This window comes from Suncus etruscus, chromosome 12, assembly GCF_024139225.1.
Source record: "Suncus etruscus isolate mSunEtr1 chromosome 12, mSunEtr1.pri.cur, whole genome shotgun sequence".
Classification (NCBI taxonomy): Eukaryota; Metazoa; Chordata; class Mammalia; order Eulipotyphla; family Soricidae; genus Suncus; species Suncus etruscus.
The window spans coordinates 13,413,840-13,431,089 of NC_064859.1; the positions used below are offsets into that span (position 1 = coordinate 13,413,840).

At 40.8% G+C, this 17,250-nt stretch overlaps 1 pseudogene; it reads right to left on the minus strand.

Moving 5' to 3' along the window:
* Window positions 1-7,912: 7,912 nt before the first annotated feature.
* On the minus strand, window positions 7,913-8,965 carry LOC126023945 (40S ribosomal protein S4, X isoform-like; annotated as a pseudogene).
* Between the last annotated feature and the right edge of the window lie 8,285 nt (window positions 8,966-17,250).

The window sequence follows — 17,250 nt, forward strand, 5'->3', positions numbered from 1 at the left end:
TGGAACCTCGCATTTTCTGTGACATTTTTGTTCATTGCTAAGAAATACCAAGGGCCTTTAAAAGGCCCCACACAAAAAGACTCTTCACTCTAACTTAGTTCTACACTAACATCTTCCACATGCAGGGAGCTTCTTTCTCTTCCTTCTCCTTTACTTACCAATAAACTTTTCTACATTATAACTCTGAGTCTGAACATCATACCTATTCAATATGTTCAATCTTGAAAATATTGGAAAATTTGGGAACTGTGGATGACCACAGAGACCTGCATCACAATCACCAAAGATTTTAAATGTGTCAGGTCTGCATTTTATTTGCAAGAAAAGAACTACAAAAGTTGGAATATTCTGAAACAAACAGGTTCTTCCTCAGTTCCCTGCCAAAAAAACCCAAGAGTTATTCTTCCTTTCTCTCAATATCTTCCATTCCAACTTTCTATTCCACCCCTATTCAGTAAGAAGTAGCTTCATGTCCTGACTTTTACAGAAATGGATGGTCTTGACAATAAGCTTTAGTTTTTTGTTTGCTATAAATACACAACCTCACATGACCCCTTGGCCTTGTCTCCAAATAGTAAGGGATCTATATTCTCGTGCAATTGGGTAATAAATGCTAAACAATGCCCAGTCATTGATTGATGGGAAAGAACAGATACCAGATCCTCAGAGACATCCCATCTGCTAGCCTCACTAGAGACAAATGGTGCTCAATCGTATATCTCAATATTTTTCAAGGAACAAACCACTATCCACAAATGATTTATGAAATCACATCACATGGTCATCACATCTTCTCAGGTTCCTAGTAACTCAATAAACTTTGTTTTTTGTTTTGTTTTGTTTTCTTTCACACTGACTCTTGATTTTCAAGTATTTATGTTGAAACAGTGAACAACTAGACCTTAGGTTTGGTCAGCAGAATCAGAAGGCAGCTCTCTAAGGCCCTGTTTATAAGGAATTAATCCCATTCTTGAGAGTGCCACTCGCAATCACAAGCTCACTTTTTTTAAAATTTTTATTTATTTAAACATCTTGATTACAAATATGATTGTGATTAGGTTTCAGTCATGTAAAGAACACCCCCCATTTCCAGTGCAACTTTCCCACCACCAATGTCCCAAATCTCCCTCCATCCCACCCCCCCACCTGTACTCTAGACAGGTTTTCCAGTTCCCTCATTCATTCTTTTTTTTAAAATATATTTTTTAAGTAACATGATCATATTTGGGTTACAGTCATAACCAGAACACCCCCCTTCACCAGTGTAACATTACCCCCTTCCCCCTTCCCATCCTCTGCCTGTATTCGAGACAGGCATTCTACTACAGTTATTTGTTTTTAAGTTCAGTAAGTTGTATTTTTTTTTCCTTAAAGGATAAAAGTAAAAAAAAAGTAAAGGTGTGATAGTAGCAATTGCCGTTGTTTGCATAGGTCCAGAAAAATGGGGAAAATGGAAAAAAATCCTTGACCTGATTACTAAAAAGGCCTCACCTCAGTTTATTGGCATAAGACAGACTCTGGGTTCCAGGCAAACCAGTCCGTCCAACTCCAGTCATTTTCAAGGTCCCGGTGAAACTTTTTCACACTTTAGCTGTTGTTGGTATCAGATTCTTATATTTAAAGACTCTGGATTCTGTGCATTTCTTTCATCGATGTCAGGCTGATGTGGAGCATCCTCTAGTTTCAGCATACCATTAAATGTGGAGCGATCTTCCCTGCATGCAGACTGTTGCTGAGTCGTCTGGGTGTTGGGAGAACTCTTTGGAGTAAGTCACTGCCAAAGCAGTGGTAGGTCTTCCCTGGTAGAGGCTTGGATCCTGGTAATGTTAAAGACAATTGTGGTTGTTTCCATAGATGGCATCCATTGTTCAGGTGTGTATGGGCGATGCCCATTCGTCTGAGACCTGAGCCAAATCATTATGCCAATGTTCAGGGTAAAAGGACTAATTACATTACCAAATTTGTGTGTCCCCATCTCTTTTAGATAAGAACTTGTTTGCATATGTATTATTTCTCTATTTTAATATGCCTATGCAAAAGAGAAGCAATGCCACAAGATATTGTTGATGTGCTCGGAGAGATAGCACAGTGGCGTGCCACATCCCACTCAGGAGAGGCACACACCACAAGGTACAGTGCCCTCCTGAAAAGGAATTATTTGCCAAAAAGGCCCGCTTAGAGCAGTCAAAATCACTTGACCCTTTGTGTGGATCGTTTGACCATAATTCCAAAAGTGGCTGTAACTATCTCTCTCTTTATTTTTAACCAACATTAATAATCAGGCCTTAGTAAATTCTTTCTAACATAGGAGGACAGTACAATCCCGCCAAAAGTCTCCCACTTAACAGCTCCCTGTAATTTTTCCTACTTTGGCGCCAAGATCAGGTTTTTCCCAAAACTTAGCTCATAGTAAAACAATTTTCAGTTTTCCCCCTAAAACTCTAAAACATTCCTCTCTCTTCCCACTTCCCTGAAAATTACCTGTTTCCCTTCTGTTTACCCAAAACAAAGCGAACCCAAAACAAACTGCCTTTTCACCTTCAGTATCGGCTCTTTAATATGCTAATTTAAGCCAGAGTCCTCCATTCTTTTCCCAGTTTCTTTGATGTCAAGAATTTGCACCTGCTTTCCAAGCCTCTAAACTTTAAAAATCAGCCAGCTCAGCCCGTAGAGATAGCACAGCGGTGTTTGCCTTGCAAACAGCTGATCCAGGACCAAAGGTGGTTGGTTCGAATCCCGGTGTTCCATATGGTCCCCCATGCCTGCCAGGAGCTATTTCTGAGCAGACAGCCAGGAGTAACCCCTGAGCAACGCTGGGTGTGGCCCAAAAACCAAAAAAAAAAAAAATCAGCCAGCTCAAAAAATAAATTTGTCTTCGTCTTTTGAGACATAAGTCCCCATACATTCTGTGTGGTTTCAATTCATTTCTACAATATTGTTTCGTCATTCGCCATTCCATGTGCCCACTCTCTCCCCGTGGAATTTTTTCCCGAACTCCACAAAGGATCTATTTGCAGGCGCTGAAGACTGCAACAGAATTTGGCTCACAGCAGTGGCGTTTGCCTTGCAAGCAACCGATCCAGGACCAAAGGTGGTTGGTTCGAACCCCGGTGTCCCATATGGTCCCCCGTGCCTGCCAGGAGCTATTTCTGAGCAGACAGCCAGGAGTAACCCCTGAGCAACGCCAGGTGTGGCCCCCCCCCAAAAAAAAAACAAAAAAAAAAAACAAAAAAAAAGAGGGGCCGGGAAGGTGGCACTAGAGGTAAGGTGTCTACCTTGCAAGCGCTAGCATAGGACCGCGGTTCGATCCCCCGGCGTCCCATATGGTCCCCCCAAGCCAGGGGTGATTTCTGAGCGCATAGCCAGGAGTAACCCCTGATCGTTAAATGGGTGTGGCCCAAAAACAAACAAACAAACAAAAAGATATTGTTGATGCATCTGGGGGGTGACGAATAAAGTCCAACATTCCCCGTAACTTGGTACAAACATTAAATCTATATAGAGATAGTCTTCTACCAGTATTGCTTATAAAACAGATCTCAAAGGGGGAAAAATCAAACAAATAACAAATCCAGTGGTCAAAATTGTCACTATATGAGGATATTCGAAAAGAGTTATAGATGTTAAGGGAATACATCTGAAATATACAAAGGAGATACACGTGACCCTTTTATGTTTTAGAAATAGTCAAGAGGGAGGGTGGTGTTTCTGAGACACCACTTTGGTCTGTGATTGGACAAATGAAGAGAGCATGGAGGCATGTCCTCCACTTGTTGCCTGCTGAAGCTTCCGACTCCCCGAGAGGCTTTTGCTTCCTAATTGCTGGAAGTTGAGAGTTCAGCAGTCCCCTCCCAGCCCCTTGCATGAACAAGGAAACCTGGAGTCTCTTTTAAATTGCACCTCACTGGAACCCACTTGCTGGGACCCTGAGCAGGTGTCCAGGAATAACCCTGGGATAGGGAGGAACGAGAGAGAAGGCTGTGGGGGACAACTGAGGCTGCATCTTCACCTTATCTTGGCCAAAAAGCCTACAGCATAAAACCTTGCCTGCTGAAGCTTCAGACTCGACCCAAAAATTACTGTGAAAGATTTGTAATCCACCTTGGCCAAAACAAAAATCATTAGTACAGAAAATGGTTAAATGTGTCGTAACAGGAGATGGGAGTGAGAGAGTAAAGGAATAAAAGGAGCACATGGACATGTTCAGAAAATGACTAGCAGATGAAACACAATGCTATCCATATATTTCTTATAATGTTCCGCTAGCCCCCCCGCGGTTTTGCAATAGACAGGTTTAATAAGGAAACTTCCCTGATAAGTACTAATGCCAGAACCTATTGTGACCAATGTCCCGCACCCCCTTCCTAGGCCTGGTTAAAGCAGCCTTTGGCATGGCGGAGGGCTGCCAAACGCCATGCTGGCAGGACCTCCCGGCTCGGCTCCCAGGAAGGAAAGAGGTCCTTCCCGAACCTGAAGGCCCGGAGGTTGGAGCCCCCTCCCCCAGACCCTCCCTTTAGAGGTGGGAGGGAAATGGGGCAAGCCTAGAAACACCAATAAACTCCTCCAAGGGACCCACCTTGCTGGTTTGCCCCGCCATGTGGCCAGGCAAAAGGTCACTTTTGCTTCCTACCTTGCCACCTCTGAATACTCTCCCAGTGGGAAAAAAGTTTCAGCCTACGAACATGGTTGATCATAGGCATCCCATCTATAGCACCCAGAGAGAGTAGAGGAGTCATCACAACAGACACACCAAGACTTCACACACAAAGCGTGCTCTTTACTATAGGCCTTTCAAGACATGTTTTGAAGACATTAGATTAACATGTCATAACCTGAAAGATTTCATTACACTTCCAAAAATAACAAAAATCTCTTTCCAGGGAATTTATCCTCTACGTGCTCCAGCTAATTTCCTTATCTATGTGTATCCACTGCAAGGTTAAATGGTTAAATGGCTTCCAGTGGTTAAATGGCTAGGAAAGAGGTAGTTGTATTTTGAACTATTTGCCTCAAACTGCTAACATCTTTTCAATTAGCAAAATGGAGCTAGCCTAGATGTTTGGGGGACCTCTGTTAGCTGAGACTCAGGAAAAAGGAACCTTTCATTAGGAAGTGTGAGAAATGTTTTCTTTTTTTTTTTTTTTTGTGGTTTTGGGTCACACCCGGCAGTGCTCTGGGATTATTCCTGGCTCCAGGCTCAGAAATTGTTCCTGGCAGGCACAGGGGACCATATGGGACGCCGGGATTCGAACCGATGACCTCCTGCATGAAAGGCAAACACCTTACCTCCATGCTATCTCTCCAGGCCCGAGAAATGTTTTCAAGTTGATTTCATTTAAGTGCCAATGAGGATTGATCATTACTATTTTCAAGTGCTGTGCAAATACCATCACCTAAGAGGCTAAACCAACATAGGATTGTTTAGAAGCAATTAATTCACTTTCAAGTTCCTTGTATAAATACCACCTTATTTCCCTAGTGTAGAAAGACCATTTGTTTTAAAAATCAACAGAAACTGTGATATTCCGCCAACAAGATTACAGGGGTGAAATGACCGCCCCCTAGTCAAATGTTAATTATAAACATATTAGTATGCTAATGAGCTAAGACATTCTGTGGGTCAAATTTCTCCTACTTCAGTTTAAATAGCTCTTAAGAAGGCTCATTTCTAAATATTTGGGAAAACTAGGAATGACAACAATTACAGTTAATTACATGAACATTATCTGTTCAGCAATGTAAAAAATTGAGATGGGACCAAAGTAAAATAAGACATATACTTCTGACTGGTTTACAAGTTATTGAGAAGCATATATTAAATAAGACAGTTCATTTTCCTATTATGGAGTAAAATATTTTTCAAAATTTTCATTTTACCATTTGAAGAATGTAGGTGTCTTTTGACTAGTTGAAAGAAATTTAAGGTGGTTCAAAGGTAAAACTGGTGCAAAAAAGGAGGAAAAAGCTAATAAAATTGTGTTTTTCAGAGAAGAACTATTTAGAGATATTAATTTCTCTTTTTTTCATTACCTGATTTCACCACCGAGTATTACAGGCATGTGCTTTTACACACAGTTTTTCTATCCATTGATTTTAGTTGCTTGCATTTGTTTGAAAAGGTCCTTAACAACTGAAGTCGCTCTGGTTTGATTTTACTGCATCCAAGTCAGGCTCAGCAAAGCCTGGTCAAGACCAGGGGCCTGGAGCAGAGGCTCACTGATGGCCATGAGCTACCTCAGTCTCTCAGTTTGCATCACAAACTTGTTGCTGAATCTTCTGTGGACAAGTCACTGCCTGACCCTCAACTTTGACAAGTTCAAGGGGGAGATAATAATATTTTAGGTCCAAGATGCGCACCAGGGTGAATGGAAGACTAATCTGCCTCCGAAGCATCTACCTTCATCAATCCATTAACAGAGAACTGGAATTTGTTTTGTCCATTTCCCGAGTGATTGTAACATATATGGAAAGCCCAGAACCAGCACTTTAAGCATTACAAGAATTAAATAAGACAAAGAAAAGGAATATTTGACATTAGGAGGGCAAAACCCTATTTTCTTTTTTGCCACTTGAGGTTTCTGTTTGTTTATTTGTTTGTTTGTTTGTTGAATGATAGTTGAAATGTTTGACTCATGCTGGAAACTAAGGGACATAGGGAGAAAAAATAAACTGGGATGTCACGCCTGGTAGTGCTCAAGGCCCACATCTAGCCCCTTGGTCAGAAGTCACTACCAGGGGTGCTTGGTGATTCAGCCTCAGTCAGGAGGCAAGCCCTGATTTTAATTTTGAACTAATTAAAAGGTACTTGCAAAATCATGCATTCTACCTATAAATATAAAATATTTGTTGGACCAAGACAATAGTACCATGGTTAGGGCATTGGCTTTTTTTGCTGGCAACTGAGGATCAATCCCTAGCATTTAGTGTTAGCCTCCAAGCACTGCCTGGAGTGATCCCTGAGTGCCGAGCCAGTTATAAGCCTTGAGCATGGCCAGGTGTAACTAAAACACCACTACCACCAAAAACTACTTGTTTAGAACAGGGCATTCTCCTATATAATTAAAGGACAATTACTGAGACATTTCAGCATTAATCTACAGTCCGTAGGGAAGGTCTCCATTTTCTTAAAGTCTTAGAGCATCATTCTCAAACTCCCTTCCCCTGCCCACTGCCCACAGTCAGGATCTAGTGAAGAGCTATAAGTAATTGGTTGTGATGCAATTGATTGTGATGCAATTGATTGTGATGGAGTTGGTTGTGATGCAGTTAGCTGTAATGCAGCTGGTTGTAATGCAGTTTGTTGTGATGCAGTTGATTGCGATCCAGTTGGTTATAATGTCTTTCTTTATTTGAGGTGTTTGAGCCACACCTGGTGGTGCTCAGGGGTTACTCCTGGCTCCGTGCTAAGAAATCACTCCTGGCAGGCTCGGGGGACCATATAGGATGTCGGGGATTGAACCCAGGTCTGTCCCTGGTCATCTGTGTGCAAGCAAATAACCTACCACTGGTGTTTGCTATCACATTGGCCCTGTAATGTCTCTTTTAATATGACATAAAGTTTCTGCCTTTCATGATATTGCCAACTTTTGAAAAATACAGAATTTGTACAACATGGTCAATCTTTAAAAAAAGAGAGAGAGATTATTTAATGGCTTTAGGAAATGTATAGAATTACATAACAGTCACTACAATTCAGTTTTAGAACCTGCCCATTAGCCCTATAATGGTCACTTTTCTTCATTCCCATCCCCAGTTCTAAGCTTCACTAATCTGTTTTCAAGCTCTGTAATTTTGTCTTTCTGAATGAACTTGAATGGAACCATGTTTTATAGGGATTTTTTTTACACCTTTATTAGCTTTATTTAAGCATAGGAATCATCATCATCTAACTTTGCCTCTGAAAAAGCCTTTTTCACCCACTGCTCTACTTGGCTGTCAGTCTCTTATCTCTCTCTTCAGTAATGGTGAGGCAGATGCCATTTCCTCAAGGAAAGAAATCCATGATTTGTTGTCCTTGCCAATCACAGAAATGTTGGAGAGGCAGGTGGCAAAGTTATGGCCATTGGCATCTTTCACATGGATGGCATCAAAAGAAGCAGGATGCCTCTATCTGTTGGTGATTATACCAATTCTTCCCAGATTAACACCTTCAGTCACCATGCACAAGTTGCCAGTGTCAAATTTAATGAAATTGGTAATCCTGCCAGTTTCCAAATCAATCTGAATGGTATCATTCACTTTAATGAGGAGATTTGGGTAGCAAATGGTGTAGGCATCATACATCACTAAGTGAGGGATTCCTTTGGTGCCCACAACGATCTTCCTCACTTTGCACTAAGTACTAACTTGTACTTAGCCTCCTTGGGAGTAATGAGATGAATAGCAAAGCATCCTTTGGTGTCATAGATCAGCCAGAAATTCTCTCCAGTCATATATATATATATATATATATATATATATATATATGATATATTATATATATATATATATATTTGCTTTTTGGGCCACCTCTGGTGATGTTCAGGTGTTACTCCTGGCTATGCGCTCAGAAATCGCTCCTGGCTTGGGGTATCATATGGGATGGTGGGGGATCAAACCGCGGTCCATCCTAGGTTAGCACGTGCAAGGCAAATGCCCTACCACTGTGTCACCGCTCCAGCCCCATCCAGTTTTATCAATATTTATTAATACTGACAATATCCATAAAACCTGCTGGGAGGTTATATCTGTGCAGACCTTGCCATCAATCTTAATGAACCTCTGCAAGCAGATCTTTTTCACCTCATCTTCTGTTAGAGCATACTTAATCCTATTTATTCCTTAAGAAAATGATGAGTGAAAGACATTCTCTCAGTTTGTGGGGGCTGGTGGATGAACGAGGAGCAAACACTCCTGTCAGTTTATCGAGCATTCAATGCTTTGGAGCTGCTACATGCTTCAGATGCTTCTTGGGACCATTAGCCATGGCTGCACTAGGCAAATTTATAGGGATTATTATATCTCACTTAATATAATGTGGATATTTGGGGGATTGGTCAGCCACACCAGAGGTGATCAGGAATTATTCCTGGTTCTCCCCTCGGAGTAGCCGTAGTGCTAGAGATTTGAACCAGGGTCACTGTCACAAGCAGCTATGTGCAAGGCCTTACTTCCTGGACTCTTTGAGCTTCCTTTATTTGTTTATATATATATATATATATCTGGTTTATTCTTTTTTATTGATAAATAAGATTCTATTATGTGAGTACACCATGTTGGTAGACAGATTCTGCAATGACCCTCAAGGAACCATGCCTTGTGGCCATTTTGCTCTTGTATAATCCTTTCTTTGTGAGAGTGGGCAGGATTGAGTTAATCACTCCTAAAGATGAAAACGTGTTTGGATGTCACTCTTGAGATCAGGCTAGAAAGTAAACTGGGATCCTTATCTTAGAGCCTTTCATTCTCTTTGTCTTGAGTTCTCTGTATTCACCAGCCAAATCATCAGCAACTCTTTGGAGATATCCACATTGCAGGACACTGCTATTTCTGGCCAAGAGTCAGTGAGGCACATGAGGCATGTTAACAGCATGTGACAGCATGGAAGCAGGCACTCCCCTCTCTACGGTCCAGCCTTAAATGAGTCTGTGATCCTGACCAGCACCTTGATTAGAACTGTAGGAGAGACTCAGTCAAGCAAGCCATGTAAGCGATGTGAGCAAGCAGATTACTGACTAGGCCGGGGCCAGCTACTAGTCCATAAATGCATGCAAAAATGAACATCTGCTCTAGGATGATTTGCTCATTGCAATAAGTAACTCGCAAACCACATGTTGTTTCTCCATCCTCCTATTGTTGGACATTTGGATTTTTTCTGGAGTTTGCCTCTTCAAATAATTCCATAAGCATCACATACAGTTGCATATCAACACACCGGTTCCAAATACAATTTGGGTTTTTCAATTGTTTCCTTGCTAAAGTACTTTCTTATCAGATAAAATTGTGCAACCTATTCCCTATGCCCAAAGGGTCATATTTTAAATAGGAACACAGCATGCTGGAGAAGTAAAAGACTTCATTTAAAAACACTTAGGGAATCATTTGTTACAAAACATTAATTACCCAATTGACTGTACTATTTCATTTACTAGTTACATTAAATATAATAGCATAACTACTATGTTTAAAATTTAATTTGGGGACAACTGGAACCATTTTCTTGGGGTTTTAATAGTTTTGTATATGCTATAAGAGAGTTTTGTGCCTTGTAAAATTAGGGCCTTTTCTTTTGTACTTCTCTGTTTTTTGATAATATCTTTTTTTTTCCCCTTTGGTCTTTGGTTTTTGGGTCACAGCCAGCAGCGCTCAGGGGTTACTCCTGGCTCTATGCTCAGAAATTGCTCCTGGCAGGCTCAAGGGACCATATGGGATGCCGGGATTCGAACCACTGTCCTTCTGCATGCAAAGCAAACACCTTACCTCCATGCTATCTCTCCCACCCCTCAATAATATATCTTACAAAAGATGTTTTAAATTACCACACCTCCATAATAGTTGCTGCCCTTTTTTTAAAAGAGCACAGGGGTTCAATTCTCCAGCATCACAAAAATTAAAAATTAATTAATTTGCTCATCATTGTGTAAAAAAAAAATTAGTCATTAACTAAGAACACAGTTACCGTGACCAAGTTTTTCACAATTTTCTTTGCAGAGCCAGGACATGGGCTAGTTAGTTCACAAAAATACATGAGTCCTGAATATGTACTAGTCAATTATTTTCATTCCTTTACATGCATTCATTCCACTTCCCTCCAACAGTCTTCATCACAATTCTGAAAGGTAAGTTCTCCTAACAGAATGGCTCTTTTGCACAACTGTAGAGAATGTTGTTCCCATTGTGACCTTTGTGAATGCAGTCTCTGGAGCTGAAATATCTATCTGTTGGGACAGCCTATCTGTTAGGACTGTTGATTACAAATAATGAGATACAAAAAATTTAGACATCATGCCCTGGGTCTCCAGTTTCATGACAGAGCCAGAATTTCCATCTTCACTACTTGGTTTCATCCAGTGCACAAACTCTAATCACTACACTCAATTGTAGCTTTGCAACCTGGGGTTAAACTTTTACCATGTTGGGGATGGAGGAAAGGCTATGCATGCAGGGAATTTGGGATCAGTCTCTGTCCCCTTATGCCCCTCAGTACCACTGGAAATGCATCTCCAAGCTCCACACTGGGAGTGACTCCCATTTAGGTGTTAAAAAATGTTAATATATTAAATATCTGATATGATTATTTCTAGAGCACTGTTTCTCTGGAGTGGGCCTTGCAATAGTACAGCAAGTAGGGCACTTGCCTTGCACATGCCTGACCCAGATTCAATCTTGGGGTTCTTATATGGTTTTATGAGCACCACCAGGAATAATTCTTGAGTGCAGAGTTAGGAGTAATTCCCAAGCATCACTGGAAATGAGTCAAAAACAAGAGAAAAACAGAAAAAGAGACTTGGTCTGCTGTTCAATGACACAGTGAGAATTGCGTAGATAATCAGTGGTAGGAATGTCAAAGTTCAGGTCATGGAGAAAGTCCCAACTATTGATATCAACACAACAGTTGGTTGCCATGCTTACCTGGCAAGAATTCCCTGTGCTGTGAAATAACCAGAGCCAAATCTTCCAAGGTGATAGTTCTAGGTCCTATGAATGGCAGTGACATGGACCAGTTCCCACTCCCTGAGCATAGGAAAGGGCAAAGTTTGGCACAATGGCAGACATTGATGTTTTGAGGTGCTTCTAGGATCTTTTCCTGGGATAAATATGTATCTTGACAGTTTCTTCCTACGTTTCCTTATTTTTCTGGTCTTAAACTATGTCTCTTTTTTTTAAAAGCACCAAGATCTTTTTTTTTTCCCCACTGGAATAAGACCCAGTCTCAGATCTGCTCTGGGCCAGCAGGAAGTTTCTCTTCTGCAGAAGAGATCACTTCTCTGGGTCTGTTGGAGCCACACTACCAGTCCAACTCCTAAGGAAACTCAGGGCAGGACAGATATGTTCTAACTTTCAGCTTTTAGGGGCTTATATGACCTGACCGACAGTCTTTGGGGGAAAGAATGAAGGAGTTCCCCCAGAAATTAACAGAACAGAATGTCCACATGTGCTCATCTTTTCCTAATAATAAGTATAAAGGTAACAGAGGCAGGTGCTATTCTAGTAGGTGATTCTAATTTCTTTAACTCAACTCCTTGTTGACTGTTGACAACAGTTGCAAAGATTGTACTGAATTAAAGGCTGAAGCTTTGCCATCATCTCTCTAAGCAAAGTTGTTCCCTATATTCAATCCCTTTATTCTGCCTTTCATCTAGGGTCTGCCTGAATTTGAGATAGGACATTTTTTTCACTGATAGTGTCAAACATGCAGGCCAAATAGTTAAGTCTTAGACCCTGAGGCCAGAGAGAGAGAGCACATCTGGTAGGGCATTTGCCTTGCTTGCAGCTAACTAGGGTTTGATCCCACAAATCCCATACGATCTCCTGAATACCACCAGGAGAAGCAGTAATTCCTGAGTGCAGAGCCTGAAATAACCCATGAGCACCACTAGGTATGGCTCCCCCCACCCCCATAAAATAAAACCATCACACAAAGAAACAATGAGTTCTTGCTTCTTTCTATCTCCAAGACCTCTATTGAGTACTTTCCTTCAGTAATCACCTGAAAATAAACACACACATACCCCTTTAAGTCATCAAACTTTCCTTCATGCTCTGTACCCCATCTTCCCAGGCTTCTTCACCCTTTTATGTTCATTGTTTTGGGGTTTCATTTAGTCATTTGAACAGAGACCTCAACCCTCCACTGCAGGCTGCTTTGGGGTCCATCTAAATATTGTCTAATGAAAATTGCTTTTTTTCCTCTGGGACAAACACAACCAAAATATGTAGTTTTTATAATGGGAAGAGAGCCTTGTGTTCATTTCCTGACACCAGTGGAAATGAATATTTGTGTTCTTAAAATTAACAGAAAATAGAATAACATTGGGGCCAGAGTGGTGGTGCAGTGGTAGAGCATTTGCTTCACATGCGGCTGACCTAGGACGGACCGCGTGCGGTTCAATCCCCCGGCATCCCAAGCCAGGAGTGATTTCTGAGCACATAGCCAGGAGTAACCCCCAAGTGTCACTGGGTGTGGCCCCAAAACCAAAAAAAGGAAAAAAAGAAAATAAAATAACATTAATATTAAGTGTGAAAAAAAAAGAATTGGCCAAAGTGGAAGATCTCTGAATATTATTGTTATTATTATTATCATTATTATTATTATTATTATTTGGTTTTTGGGTCACACCCGGTGGTGCTCAGGGGTTACTCCTGGCTCTGTGCTCAGAAATCACTTCTGGCAGGCACAGGGATATATAGGATGCTGAGATTCCAACCACTGTCCGTCCTGGATTGGCTTTGTGCAAGGCAAACACCTTACCGCTGTGCTATCTCTCCAGCCCCTTCTCTGAATATTATGAAAGGGCAGTTTAGGGTGATGCTCTGTGTATAAAACTTAGGGTAGGGTTGACTTTTAGGTAAAAGTCTGATGCAATTGAAAGGTTATGATCCAATCTTTCACACAAAGGAACAGTATGTTCAACTATGTTTTCCCATTACCAGGACACACACTGTGATGCCAATGCTCGCTTCACCCTGTTGGCAGCATACTTTGCCCCCACACAGTTCTGAAACTCCCACTTCATCCCAGCTCTGAATGTTTGCCTTTTGCAATAGTCTCGCAATACTTTGCCCACTGTTTGTTAAGGAGTTAAATTCAACAAGTGTGCTAAAAAAGGGGATGAACCTTACTAAGTTCTCTATAAGCAACTTTTACACAGGCTAAGATGATTTTTGGAGGCTGATTTCCAGCATGAAATAAGAATCCTAATTATGTTAAGTTTGACATATTCTTTGGTTCCTTTCCCAACTGTCTCTTGGTAACCTGAAAGGGTACTATTTGCTCTGTTAATTCTATATATAAACGTTCTGTGTAGCCCTACTATGGGAATCTCCATTTTTGCCCCATTATCTGGTCTTGAAGTAGAAGTCAAAATATATTCAAGTTCTTTTGAAAAAAAAATTCATCCTGGGGTGGTCAGAGTGATAAGGGATACGGCTGAACCAATCTGGTTCAATCCCCTGAACCTGTCAGGAGTGACCCCTGAGTGCAGTTAGGAGTAATCCCTGAGCATTGCTGGGTGAGACCCTCCACCACTACCAAAAAAAAAGAAAAGAACATTTATCCTTCAAACATTATAAGCGAGCCTCTGTACACACCCACCATCTTGCTGAGAGAAAAATGACTCAGCTTTATTAAGAAGCTATAAAAGAAAACAATGGCTTTTGACTCTTCCCAGGTAGACTGGTCTGGCCTGACAATTCTGGGGCCTGCTTGGAATGTGTGGGGGAAGATTCCCCTTCCTGCCTTAAGTAAGGTACAGCAGCCCACAGCCACACCCAACACCCACAGACACAAAGGGCCCAGCTCTACAACTTAAACTTATCAAACTGCCAAGCCATCATATTTGTTCTAAGATATAAAATCACATCTAAAGATCTTAGAACACTCGACACCTGAAATTTTCATAGTAGTATCAGCTCCATAGGATCACAGCCTGTCAGGTAGAGAGTAACATAAACCACTGAGCTCAATGAGCCTGAACAGAACACAGAAGCTCAGTTAGCACCAACCACAACCCAGTCACTCCTTAGATAATGACTTTAGTTACACCATGGAGAGACGTAACAATGATTACAAATTGACCTACGTTTTGATAATTCATTTGCCTTTGTGTTGTAAAAAACAATATGGAAGTAAATTGTTTTGTGCCTACAAGGTGGTGGGTTAAGGGTGGATTTGGGAAATTGGAGGCACTGGTGAAGGTGAAAGGTCACACTGATGGTAGGATTGGAATATTTAATGCCTGAAATGACTTATTATGAAACAACTTGGCAAATCACAGTGTTCTAATATAAAACATGTTTATAAGCAATGTATATTCATTTTACTGAAGACTTGGTAAAGGGTAAGCCTAACCTTACCAACTATATAAATCTTAGGTTTTTATTTTTTATTTTTTCGCAATTCAATTTTTAATTTTATTTTTTCCTATATTCCCCAATGCCAATCTGGGCTGGCCATATGTAGAGATAGACAGAAAGTATGAGGACATTTTTTTCTTGCATCTATACCTGGAATCCTGAGCAGCAGAAAAGAAAACTGCTGCTGCGGTCTGTCAAAGAGATGCGTGCCCTAGTATATATATATATATAATATATATATTATATATATATATATATATATAGGCAGAAGTATACTATATTTATATATATATATATATATACCACGTGCCTATATATATATATTGGCTTTTGGGTCACACATGGCTTCGCTCAGGGGCTAACCTGGTTCCATGCTCAGAAATTGCTCCTGGCAGGCTCAGGGGACCATATGGGATGCCGGGATTCGAACCACCAACCTTCAGCATGCAAGGCAAACACCTTTCCTCCATGCTATCTCTCCGGCCCCTCGTGCCAATATTTATTTTTATTTTTTAATATAAAATTTTATTTAAGTACCATGATTACAACCATGTAACCATGTTTGTAGTTGGGTTCAGTCATAAACAGAATAACCCCCTTCACCAGTGCAACATTCCCATCACCAATGCCCCCCTCCTCCCCCACCCTTGCCTATATTCGCGACAGGCATTAAATTTTAGGTTTTTGCACACAACATTAGTCATGTAAATCCACTGCCCTGCCTGCTAAATGTATTCTTTATTTTGTCCCATGGGGAGAGGGTCAACATTCCCCCTAAGTAGAGTCAAGATTCTCCCATAGATGACCAACTCTTAGCTCTTCCATTCTGCACCATTACTCCTTGTCTTATTATTTTTTACCTCAATGGTCCCAGCCTAGACTACTGACCTGGAGTTGAATGTGCCTCTCAAACAATTTATAAGATCAGGAAATTCTCAAACTAATGAACTAGAAATGGCATAAATTTAAACAACATAAGAACATGGATTCTTGGGGCTGGAGTTATAGCACACCAGGTAGGGCATTTGCCTTGTACATGGCCAACCCAGGACCAACCCAGATTCAATCCCCAATATCCCATATGGTCCCTTGAGCCTGCCAGAAGTGATTTCTGGCTGCAGTACCAGGAGTAACCCCTGAGTAAGGAGTAACTTCTGAGTGCCACCAGGTGTGGGGGAAAAAAAAAAAAACCACACCCAACATGAATTTTTACATAAACTTAAAATACAGTGGAATTAAAGAATATTTGGGGTTTGATCACTAGAATTAAAGAATATTTGGGGATTTATCACAGAATGAAGAAATAGAATACAAAGAAAAGCCAAAAAGAATGGAAAAGAACCCAGCTCCATTTATTATTTTATTTCTTAAATTATTGTAAATTCCGTTTAGTCTTTGGCCTAATAGATGTGAAACAAAGTAATCAATGATTGCAAAACTAATGAATTAATGATTTGATATATAGTTATGGACTGTAAGTATGTAAGAAAATCAGTGTTCTAGAAACCAGAGTCTTAGGATGCACCTATGAAGAAATGAAAAACTGCTGCTGAACAGTCTTTTTTTTTTTTTTTTTTTGGTTTTTAGGTCATACCCGGTAGTGCTCAGGGGTTACTCCTGGCTCTATGCTCAGAAATCACCCCTGGCAGGCCCAGGGGACCATATGGGATGCTGGGATTCAAACCACCGTCCTTCTGCATGAAAGGCAAATGCATTACCTCCATGCTATCTCTCCTCCCCTATTGAACAGTCTTAAACACAATTTAATAAGCTATAGAAGAGTTAAAAGATAATGATTGCTATGAAGGGAAGCAAAAACAACAACAAGAAGGAAAGGGGCCCTGGGTTCTTAGGGTTTAAATGTGGATACCTTGCAGTACTCAGGAGATTAAGAAAAATCTCATTGAAAAAGTAAAATTTACACAAAGAAACAGGGAGATTTAAATAAGGTTCTGGAAGTCATAGCGCTGGGTGCATCTGACCTGGTGCAGAGAGGAACAGAGAGATTACTGGTACTAGAGTGAGTGCAAGTAGCTTTAAAATATGGTTGACCATTATCAGAATTGTTGACATTATTCTGAGTTAAGTGCTGAAGGTAGTGAGTGCTTTGGGGTTGAGAAGTAACATGAGCCCAGACTTCGGACTTACTGTACTGTAGCTGCTAGAGTATGAAAATACTATCACGGAGCAAGAATA